Source organism: Carassius gibelio, chromosome B12 (assembly GCF_023724105.1).
Source record: "Carassius gibelio isolate Cgi1373 ecotype wild population from Czech Republic chromosome B12, carGib1.2-hapl.c, whole genome shotgun sequence".
Lineage (NCBI taxonomy): Eukaryota > Metazoa > Chordata > Actinopteri > Cypriniformes > Cyprinidae > Carassius > Carassius gibelio.
Window position 1 is genome coordinate 22321958 of NC_068407.1, and position 13091 is coordinate 22335048.

The following is a 13091-nucleotide window of genomic DNA, read 5'->3' on the forward strand; positions in this document are numbered from 1 at the left end:
TCTCCCCACTCAGTGATGCACCCACTGAGAAACCTGATGAAAGTGCTCTAGTTATTGGTGATTCTATTGTACGGAACGTGAATATAGAGACACCAGCCACCATAGTAAAATGTTTACCGGGAGCCAGAGCGCCAGACATCTTGGCAAATTTAAAAGTGATGGCTAAGGCTAAACATAAATATAGTAAGATTGTTATTCATGCTGGCGCTAATGATGTTCGACTTCGCCAGTTGGAGATCACTAAAAATAACATTAAAGAGGTGTGTGAACTTGCAAGCATGATGTCAGACACTGTAATATGCTCTGGTCCCCTCCCTGCTTACCGTGGTGACGAGATACATAGCAGATTGTCATCACTCAATGGCTGGATGTCTAAGTGGTGCCCACAGAATAACATAGGTTTCATAGACAATTGGAAGAGATTATGGGGCAGACCTGAGCTGTTGAAAAGAGATGGTCTTCATCCCTCCTGGGGTGGCGCCACTCTTCTCTCTAGAAATATGGCAAATAGTCTTAGTGTTTATACTTGACTAACTGGGGCCCAGGTCAGGAAGCAGACAGACTGGCTAAATCGACCGTCTGCTAGCTGTCTCACGTCACAGAGGTCAGCTAATTCTCAGCACAGAGACTCTTTCACCTAGATATCACACTATAGAGACTGTGTCTGTTCCCCGACCTAGAAAATACAAAAAACGTCCAAACCACGTTAAGACAAACAATTTAATTGAGGTTCAACAAATAAAATACAGATGCAATATGGATAAACAAATGATAAAGCTTGGCTTATTGAATATCAGATCCCTTTCTACGAAAACACTTTTTGTAAATATGATCACTAATCATAATATAGATGTGCTCTGTTTAAAAGAAACCTGGTTAAAACCTGATGAATGCATTATTTGAAATGAGTCCACCCCCCAAGATTACTGTTATAAACATGAGCCACGTCTAAAAGACAAAGGGGGAGGTGTTGCTTTAATTTATAACAACGTTTTCAGGATTTCTCAGAGGGCAGGCTTCAAGTATAACTTGTTTGAAGTAATGGTGCTTCATATAACATTATCCAGAGAAACAAATGTTAATGATAAATCCCCTGTTATGTTTATACTGGCTACTGTATACTGTATACAGGCCACCGTACAGACTTTATTAAAGAGTTTGGTGATTTTACATCTGAGTTAGTTCTGGCTGCAGATAAAGTTTTAATAGTTGGTGATTTTAATATCCATGTTAATAATGAAAAAGATGCATTGGGATCAGCATTTATAGACATTCTGAACTCTATTGCGGTTAGACAACACGTTTCAGGACCTACTCATTGTCGAAATCATACTCTAGATTTAATACTGTCACATGGAATTGATGTTGATAGTGTTGAAATTATGCAGCCAAGTGATGATATCTCAGATCATTATATAGTTTTGTGCAAATTCATATAGCCAAAATTGTAAATTCTACTTCGTTACAAGTATGGAAGAACCATCACTTCTACCACAAAAGACTGCTTTTTAAGTTATCTTCCTGATTTATCCAAATACCTTAGCAAATCCAAAACCTCAGAACAACTTGATGTAACAAACTATGGACTCTCGCTTTTCTAGCACTTTAAATACGGTTGCTCCTTTACGCTTAAGGAAGGTTAAGTAAAACAGTTTGACGCCATGGTATAATGAGCATACTCACACGCTAAAGAGAGCAGCCCGAAAAATGGAGCGCAGCTGGAGGAAAACAAAACTACAGGTATTTTGTATTGCTATATTTCTTCGCGGCCTGGTGAAACACACCAATTTGAAAAACTAATGGAATGCATAGTCGATATAAAAAAAAAACTGGATAAGTAATTTCTTACTCCTTAATTCTGAAAAAAAAAACAGGTGTTAATTATAGGACCTAAAATCTCTGCTTGTAATAACCTAGAACACAGTCTAAGACTTGATGGCTTCTCTGTCAGTTCTTCGTCATCAGTTAGGAACCTAGGTGTGCTATTTGATCGCAATCTTTCCTTAGAAAGCCACGTTTCTAGCATTTGTAAAACTGCATTTTTCCCATCTCAAAAATATATCTAAATTACGGCCTATGCGCTCAGTGTCAAATGCAGAAATGCTAATCCATGCATTTATGACCTGAAGGTTAGATTATTGTAATGCTTTATTGGGTGGTTGTTCTGCACGCTTCGTAAACAAACTACAGCTAGTCCAAAATGCAGCAGCAAGTTCTTACTAGAACCAGGAAGTATGACCATATTAGCCCGGTTCTGTCAACCCTGCACTGGCTCCCTATCAAACATCATATAGATTTTAAAATATTGCTTATTACTAAGCCCTGAATGGTTTAGCACCTCAGTATTTGAATGAGCTCCTTTTACATTATACTCCTCTACGTCTGCTACGTTCTCAAAACTCAGGCAATTTGATAATACCTAGAATATCAAAATCAACTGCGGGCGGCAGATCCTTTTCCTATTTGGCGCCTAAACTCTGGAATAACCTACCTAACATTGTTCGGGAGGCAGACACACTCTTGCAGTTTAAATCTAGATTAAAGACCCATCTCTTTAACCTGGCTTACACATAACATACTAATATGCTTGTCAGGGTTCTTCCATGAAATCTTCAGAAGGCGTTCATAGGTCTTCAAAATTACCTTTTTATTTACTGCCACACTCATATACAGGTCACAATAGTAGCCAGAAAATATGGGGAAACAAAAGAAAAGAAAGAAAAGGGGAAAAAACTAACTGATGAATAAAATCAACATGCTACGGAGTTCTGGGCCTCAGATGTTACTCCAGGGATCCCTCACCAGAACGGACTCAGCCCTAGACAAAAATCACACCATTTTAACAAACCAGTGCAAACCATTTTATAATTACAGGGGGACTCAAGTCTGTACATCAAACCTAAATGAAAAAGAAAAGTATAATATACACACAAATAAACTATAAACATTAAATTCCATTCACCATAAAGCAATAATAAAATAAAATGGAAAGAATGCCCTTTATTATGACAATCTTACAATTAACAAACAATTAACAAACCCTTGTGGTACCCAAACTACATTTCCCATAATTCCTAACACAGGATATAAAGGACATCAGGAAATGCAGCACTCTTTTAATTATATCTTGGTTCCATGCTGCAGTCATGGATCCCGGTAGAACCACGGGTAAGACTCAATCGTTAAACTAATTAAAGAAAATAACCCATATCTTGTGTAGTTGTTTTTATTCAATCCCTAGCGTGCACTCTAGTAACGAATTATGTCACTCTTTGATCTTAAATGAGACTAACACTAAATATTTGGGGTAAATCTTAGGGAGACAAAAATGCATTAAATTTATAAACAAATTATTAATCCCTTAAACAAATCATTTTCTCCTACAAAAGAAAAGGAATTAGAAACCTACAACAAAATAAACTAGCCCGATTCATACTGCAAGTGTGGCCTTAGCCATCACATTTCCCCCCACATTTGCTACATTTTCTACCCCCGGACGATGCTTCACTGTAAAGCGGAAAGGTTGTATAGACAAAAACCATCATGTCAAATGAGAATTGGTATCCTTCATTCTATTCAACCATTTCAAAGCTTTATGATCCGTTTCAATAACGAAATCTCAGCAGAGCAAATAATATTTTAACGAGTCAAGAGCCCATTTCAATGCCAAACATTCTTTCTCCACCACAGAATACCTAATTTCTCTGGGAAATTATTTCCGACTCAAATATACCACAGGATGCCTTCCTCCATTCTCTTTCTGCATCAGGACCACTCCTAAACCCAAGTCAGATGCATCTGTTTGAAGTACAAATGACTTTTCAAAATCAGGACTGCGCAAAACCGGTTCGTTACTCAGCATCCCTTTTAACTCCAGGAATGCTTTTTCTGCAGGTACTGTCCATTGCACCTTGGTGGGACTCGTCTTTTTAATTAAATCTGTTAATGGTGCCGCAATGGTCGAGAAATGGGGAATACATTTCCGGTACCAACCGACCAAACCAAGAAACGACCGAATTTGTTTCTTTGTAGCTGGAAGTGGACAAGATTGATTCGCCCCTACTTTCAGCACTTGCGGCTTAATTACTCCATTGCCCAATGTATACCCCAAATACTCAGTCTCAGTCTTAAGTAAAGAACATTTTGCAGGGTTAATGGTTAAACCGGCAACTTTAATTCATTGGAAGACTGTTTGAAGATGGTGAAGATGACTCTCCCATGAGGTACTAAATATCACAACATCATCTAAGTAAGCTGCTGCAAATTCCCCTAAACCGTCCAATACAGTATCCATCAATCTTTGAAAAGTCGGGGGTGCTCCGTGCAGCCCAAACGGTAACACCCGAAAATGCATTAGCCCCCTCGGTGTACAGAAAGCAGTCAACTCTCGGGATTCTAAATCCAAAGGCACCTGCCAATACCCTTTACTTAAATCAATGGTACTGATAAATTTAGAAAATCAATACAGAACCTGAGGGTATTATCTTTTTTTGGCACCAACACCACTGGATTACACAATTCACTTTTTGATGGTTCCACTATATCTATTTGTTGCATCAATGTTACCTCATCTTCAAAAGCAGTCAGAAATTGTTCAGGGATGCGGTAACTGATTCGTTTCGGATGAGCATTTTCTTTTAGCCCGATTCTATGCTTTATCAGTGTAGTGTAGCCTGGCTGATTTTTAAACAACTCTGGATCACATAATTGCTGAATTTGCGCTAGTTGTTCTACCGAAAGATGGTTAAGATCAACAGGTGGTGAGGGCTGACTACCAGGTAAATATTGTTCTTCCGCCTCTTCCTCATCTTCAATCAACCGGACTAAATTAACAACGGTACTTTCACTCTGTGGGTACCATTCCTTCAACAAATTAATGTGCAACACCCGATGTGCTCGTGCCTGTCCTGGGGTCGCAATCTCATATGTAGTTGTTCCCATTTTTTTTTTGTCACTTTTTATTTTATTTTATCAGGTAGGAAGCATCACAAGAACCTTTTGACCCGGCTCGAAAGACCGCGACTTTGTCTTCCTGTCATACCATGTCTTTTGTTTTCTCTGTGTTTCCTTCAAATGGGCAGACGCAAATTCGGTCATTTGTTGTAATTTTTGTCTCATGGCTAACACGTAATCAATTACACTAGTTTTAATTGACGTCTCCGAGTTCCCCTCCCACAATTCTCTTACCAGGGACAATGGTCCTTGCACTTTATGACCATACATCAGCTGGAACGGCAAAAACCCGGTTGATGCCTGTGGTACTTCCCTAGAAGCAAACATGAGGTATGGTAGCCACTGATCCCAGTCGGTTCCCACCTCGTTCACGAATTTGCGAAGCATTTGCACTAGAGTCGGATTAAATCTTTCTACTAGCCCGTCCGTCTCTGGATGATAGGGAGTTGTTCTTAACCCTTAGATCTTCAACAGTTGATACACCTGTTGCAGAAGCTGAGACCTGAAGTTCGTTCCTCTATCGGTCAGTATTTCTTTTGGAATACCTACTCTTGAAAATAATTGAACCAGACACGAGGCAATAGCTTTAGTTTTGATGTTTTTTAAGGGAAACACTTCTGGAAACCATGTCGCATAGTTGCAAATAACTAACATGTACTTATAGCCGGTCTTACTTCGTTCCAGTGGACCTACAATATCCATTCCCAGCCGCTGAAAGGGAACATAAATGACTGGTAGAGGAACTAATGGCACTTTATGGGGTTGGCAAATTCCGCTATATTGGCACTCAGGGCACGCTTTACAAAACTCAGCAATGTCCTTAGAAATACCCAACCAGTAAAAATGCTTACCAATTCTAGAGGGAGTCTTCCGCCTACCCAAATGTCCTGCCCATGGGATGAAATGCCCCATCGTCATCACTGTATTACATACACTAACAGGCAATACCATTTGTATTTGATCTCCTGTTTTACGATACAACAAGTCATTCAATGCACAAAAAGATCTCCCTTGAAAACGGAATACCTTCAACCCTTTCCCCCCTGCCTCAACAAACTCAGAGTACAATTTTGAAATTTCTGTATCCTCTTTCTGTAACTGCCTCATATCTTCAGTGATGGGAATTTGATTGGCGTTCAACAATTTCTCAGGTTCTTTTAGTCCTCTAGCCTGCACTATGGTTCTTTTAACTTTTTCCTGTTTTCTTTCCCTCCTATACTTCCTTACTTTACATTGGTTCATAGACAATTCATAGTCAAAGAAAGTTATAAACATCAATGGGTTTTCTCTTTCTCACATTCATTCTGCCTGCTTTGTGCCCGTGTCAGAACTACATTACAGCTATCCTGAAAGGGTACCAAATCCATCAAAGCAGGGAAATCATGACCTAAAATTACTGGGTATGGTAAGTTCTGTGCCAGTCCTACCTTCATCAAATAGGTTTGCCCCACTATCCCCAGATATACATCCGTGACCGCATACTGCCGCTCCTCCCCTTGAACGCATCTCACTATTACTGGAGCATCACTACTAGCACATAATTCAGGTACCAGCTTGGATTCTACTAGGGTTTGTGCAACCTGTATCTATAAAGGCAGTGACACATACGCAGCACGCGCCTTGCCGGTCAGCAACGGAAGGAGTCTAATGGCCCAATCTTCCCACGGCCATCGGCACACCTCAGCAATCCATTCAAATGCAGTTAATTAATGTTCGATGTCGTCTGACTCACTCAGTTGTTGCATCTTTGGTTCCTGCAGCACATATCCATGGCTCCTATTATGAGAGCCACTAGAAGCTCCTGACGATTCCTTTGGCTCAACGGCTCCCCTGCCTCACAAATCCTCCAACAAAGTTCGCTGGCCGACCTCACCTTGAAATAAACGGAACTGATGCTGAAGAGATTTCCATCTTGTCTCTTGTCGAACTGCCTCTTGTGCTTGACGTGCATCTCTCTCTTGCTGATCTTGCATAAACCATTGAAACATCTGTTTAAGCTCCAGCACTTCATCCTCCGACTATTCTTCAGTCATATGGCCCGCCGCAACTGCTGCATCCTCCGTCAGTATCTCTTCCCCATCTGGTATGACCTTGATGTCAGCAGGAACACCAGCACGCACTGCTTTCTTTGGCGCCATTCTTTCCGCATTTGACTCTCTATAAACAACCTCCTCCTGGACAGAATCCCACCGCTGCCACCATCTTGTCAGGGTTCTTCCATGAAATCTTCAGGAGGCGTTCATAGGTCTTCAAAATTACCTTTTTATTAACTGCCACACTCATATACAGTTAACAATTGTAGCCAGAAAATATGGGGAAACAAAAGAAAAGGGGAAAAAACTAACAGAGTTCTGGGCCTCAAATGTTTCTCCAGGGATCCCTCACCAGAACTGACTCAGCCCTAGACAAAAAATCACACCCTTTTAACAAACCAGAGCAAACCATTTTATAATTACAGGGGGACTCAAGTCTGTACATCAAACCTAAATGAAAAAGAAAATAATAATATACACACAAATAAACTCTATAAACATTAAATTCCATTCACCATAAAGCAATAATAAAATAAAATGGAAAGAATGCCCTTTATTATGACAATCTTACAATTAACAAACAATTAACAAACCCTTGTGGTACCCAAACTACATTTCCCATAATTCCTAACACAGGATATAAAGGATATCAGGAAATGCAGCACTCTTTTAATTATACCTTGGTTCCATGCTGCAGTCATGGATCCCGGTATAACCACGGGTAAGACTAATTAAACTAATTAAATAAAATAACCCATATCTTGTGTAGTTGTTTTTATTCAATCCCTAGCGTGCACTCTAGTAACGAATTATGTCGCTCTTTGATCTTAAATGAGACAACATGCACAACTAACACTAAATATTTGGGGTAAATCTTAGGGAGACAAAATAAATGCATTAAATTTATAAATAAATTATTAATCCCTTAAACAAATCAATTTATCATACAAAAGAAAAGGAATTAGAAACCTACACCAAAATAAACTAGCCCGATTCATACTGCAAGTGTGGCCTTAGCCATCACAATGCTTTTAATATCCAAATCCGTTAAAGGATTTTTTGGCTGCATTAATTAGGTAAACCGGAACTGGAAACACTTCCCATAACACCCTATGTACTTGCTACATCATTAGAAGAATGGCATCTACGCTAAAATGTGTCTGTTTCTCTCTTATTCCGAGGTCACCGTAGCCACCAGATCCAGTCTGTATCCAGATCAGAGGGTCACTCCAGTCACCCGGATCCAGTACATATCCAGATGGTGGATCAGCACCTTGAAAGGACCTTTACTGCCCTGAAAGACAGCGGAGACCAGGACAAATAGAGCCCCAGATACAGATCCCCTATAAAGAGCTTGTCTCAGAGGACCACCAGGACAAGACCACAGGAAAGATGATTGTTCTGCACAATCTGACTTTGCTGCAGCCTGGAATTAAACTACTGGTTTCGTCTGGTCAGAGGAGAACTGGCCCCCCAACTGAGCCTGGTTTCTCCCAAGGTTTTTTTCTCCATTCTTTCACTGATGGAGTTTCGGTTCCTTGCCGTTGTCGCCTCTGGCTTGATTAGTTGGGGCCACTTCATCTACAGCGATATCGTTGACTTGATTGCAAATAAATGCACAGACGATATTTAACTGAACAGAGATGACATCACTGAATTCAAGGATGAACTGCCTTTAACCATCATTTTGCATTATTGACACACTGTTTTCCTAATGAATGTTGTTCAGTTGCTTTAAACAAAGCTTCCTTTCATTTACAGTGTACTTTTTTTTCTGGAGGGAATGAAAACTGGTTTAGTCTGTCTCTTAGTGCAAATGATAGTAGATCCCCACAAAGACTGCAAAAATGTAAACCGTAAGCTTAGTTTTTTTCTGTACTTTTTTCATTTAAGTGTTCGTGTAGAAATTGTCTTTAAAACCCTTCCTGCCATCCTGCCATCTTCACCATACGACACAACTGAAAAAATGGTGTAGAGTTTCCACCTTCAATACAGAAAAAAAAGGGACGCCTGGGGTGCGGACATCTCTCGGGGTCACGATGACCACAGGTCCGATGACGTGCCAGTGGTGGTAAATCAAAATTAAAACATGTTTTCATAAAAAATATGAAAATGTAGAAGATCTTTGTCATGCCTTGTTTAACAACCTTCACTTCAGCTTTCCTTATCATTCCATCTTCGCTGGGAACAGATTTCACTATGATGCCCATAGGCCATTCATTTGTTTCTCTTTAAGAAGGACAACATCTCCCTCCTTGATGACGAGCTCTTTTTGTGGCCATTTATTATGACATTGCAGAGTGCTCCAATACTGTTTGCACCATCTATACCAGAACTCATTAGCCAGCACTTGAAAACATTTCCACTGGCATTTCAACATTTCTTCTGTGTTGATGTCACTGAGAGGAGAGGAATGTGTGCTTGTTTTCTGGGTTAACAGAATAGACGGTGTTAGAATGTAAGGGTTCTTAGGGTCAGAGGAGACAGGTATCAAAGGACGCGCATTTATTATGGCTGTGACCTCAGCTAAGAGAGTAGTTAACAATTCGTGAGTGAGTCGTGTTCTACCAGCTTGCAGCAACATGCTATCCAAAATGCGACGTGCTACTCCAATCATGCGCTCCCACACTCCACCCATGTGTGAGGAGTGGGGAGGATTGAAGATTCAAGTGTACTTCTGGTCTTGTAAGAACTCCTGCACTCTTTCCTTTTCAGGAGCACTTATTCCCATTTCGTTACATGCAACAATAAAATTGGTGCCACAATCCGATCGTAGTTGCTTGGCTGGGCCACGCAGTGAACGGAAGCGTCTTAGACCATTAATGAAGCTTGAGGAACTAAATTCTTCCACTACTTCTATGTGAACTGCCCTTGTGCATAAGCATTTAAATAGCACTGCCCATCTCCTAATGCATGCCTGACAACCCACCTCCCCACATAATTTTCTCTTTTACTTCAAAGCCTGCAAGGTGAATCCGTCCACCAACTCGGAGAAGACCATCACTGTCAATGATGGGATTCAGCTTAATGAGTCAGCTATGTTTAGAAATGTTTTGGTTTGCTTGGATGTTCTTAAATTCCTCAGAATATACTTCCTGCTGCACACTTCTAATAATTTCTTGTTCTGCTCTTTCCAGAGAATCCACAGAAATACCATTTTTGCAGACATGCTAACCAGTACATTCTCCGACCTTTGTTGGGTGGGCGAAACAGTGAGTAATGTGACTGAGATGAGCTACAGCTTTGACAGCAGACTTCCATCTGGAAAAATGTTCCCATCGCATTGAGCTCAGGTTATTTTCGGAAACACTTGTGGACAAAGTATTCACCTCTGGTCAAAGTTCTTTGTCATCATCTGGATGAATTAACTCAGAACTGATTTTCTCCTCTGGTGCTGAAACCAGTTCACCATGAAGGAAAGGAGGTCCTGTCAACCATGTGGTAGTGAGGAGCTTGGAAGCTGGAACAGAGCATGAACCATGATCAGCTGGGTTTTTGTCTGATGGCACATAATGTCACTGCTCAGGTTTTGTGGACTGCTTGATTCTTTGCACTCTGTTGTTTACATAGATGTAGAAGCGTCGTGACTAGTTGTGAATTTAACCCAAGGCAACTTTGCTGTCAGTATAGAAGCTAATTGAGTTTAATTCCACTTCTATTTCTTCACTTATGACTTCTGCAATCTCTACGGTCATTACTGCTGCACACAGCTCCAGTCTCTGAACAGTAAGATCGAGCCGTGGGGCAAGTCTCGACTTCCCTAGCACAAAGCCCACTTCCCTAAGCCCGTCTTTGGCTATGACTCTTAGATATGCAACTGCAGAAATAGCTTTGAATGAAGCGTCTGAGAAAACATATAGGTCCACAATCTGAGCTTAATATACATTTTTCTACATTTTGAACACAAACAAAGTTACGGACCGCAGCTCTGATTGGTTGTTTCTTACCGGGAGCGGGTGAATTTCTGCAAATGGCAATAGGACCACTGGGAGGAGCCAGAGGAGCTTGATTTTTTCACAGATTATCTGTCTCATATTCTACTGTCAGGACATAATGACAGGTTTAACAAATATGTAAAAAATATATTTTTACAAAAGTTACCTACTGCAGCTTTAATACGGCGAGCATGCTGTGCTGAATCTTGACCTAGCCATTTAATTAGGAGATCCATCTCCTCTCCTGCCCTAAGATCCAATGATTCAATGGTACTAAGGAATGATGATTTCCATGCTAGATAATTTTCTGGTCTATCTTTAAATCTTGATAGGCCTGATGTGACCAGTTGACTTCTTGCTAAATATTTTGCCTGCTGATGTATTATCACCAAAATGGCTTCGGTAATGACTCGGTTGTTTGGATATGCTAGCATAACTAGGCACAGCATTACATGATGAGTGGTTGAAGGCATTAGGGTGATTGGCATGTGAATTATCTTTGGGAGCAATGGGTTTTGGAAGAATCCGTGGTGATGACGTATTTTCTAACCACTTATTTTCAGATAAGTTAGGTGGCACTTTGTTTACTCACATAGTCAAGTGTGTTGTCGTGTACTCTGCTTTGGGAGGAACTGAAGGCTGTGAATGAAGCTCGAGCCAAAGCAGCCTCAGCTTCCGCACGTGTCATAGCTGCCACCATACTGACGTTGGAAATTGCGGAGGACCTAGTAGAGCTTTTTGACCTTGCTGAATGAGAAGTCATAGCTGAACAGGAGGCAACAGACTGCACTTCTAGCTCTGAATTCTCTATATCCAGTGGGTGACTTTAAAATCTTAGGAAGATATGATCTTCGGAAGATATGAAGCCAACACTAAGGGACAACACTAAGGCATTTCAAAGTTAGTTTTTGAAAGTCAGGCATTTTTGAAAGGAAGTTTTGAAAGTTAAGCACTAGAAAGTTAGTTTTTATGGCTGCTCCGTATATGTTGAATGTGCAGTAACTCTGTAGCTTTTATATATTAATATTTACAGACGACAGACATGTTGCACTGTAAACTATATATCTGGGTCGATCTTCTTTATAAACTGCCTCTGTAGCTCATTAAAATGATGTATGTATTCTACAGTCAGCAGTCAGTGATACAGGTCCTCACTGTAAATCTGACCCCCGTTTGCAGATAACTAGAAAAGAGCCACAGCTAGAACAGTGTCTCTGTACAATGTTTAAATGTAGAAATGCAGCATGTAAATGACTACTGAGAGTAAACGCATTCCCTGTACGGCCCATTACAAGGGCTTCACTGGCCCCAGCCCTCCGGCAGATAGCCTGGGCATCATTGCTCACAATCCAGCATAGACATCCAAATTCTTGCTGATTGTCCTGCAAGTTAAACTCATGCAATAACTCCCGGAACCACAAAGTGATGTTGAGAGTTTAGCTTTATCACATAAATGGTGTGAAAAGGGAATGCCTTATTAATAACTTTGAACGGAGGATGTCCTTTGGATTAATGAATGGCCATAACATGAAAGATATCTGCCTCTAATTCAGTCTCTTTTTGAGGACATCACTAATTGTATAGGCTAATACTGATGAGGTCACTTTCTAATTTCTTGCTAAACCTCATATGACCACAAGAGAGCGCTTGGCTACATGATATCACACCTGACAATGTCAGGACAGTAACACTGTCAAGTAACACTTGAAATAAGGTTAATTAGTTAACTACATTAATTAACATTAACTAATAATGAACTGCACTTATACAGCAATTGTTCATGTTTGTTCATGTTAATTTACACATTTAATAATACTTTATTAAAATCGTGTTTATATTAATGCACTGTGAACTAACATGAACAAATAATGAACAGCTTTATTTCTATTTACTAACATTAACAAAATTAATTAACACTGTAAGAAATGTATTACTTACTCATTGTTAGTTCATGTTAGTTAATAAATTAATGTTTAATAAATGAGCCTTATTGTAAAGTGTTACCAACAAATCATTCAATAACATGATTCTTTAACATTTTTAACATTATTTCTTAACAAATAGACAATCTATGAAATCTAATGTAATCAATCAGAAAATGATTGAGGTGATAAAAAAACCTGTCATTACACTATCTGTCTCAGGAGATGAAACTGAAACAAACCAAGCA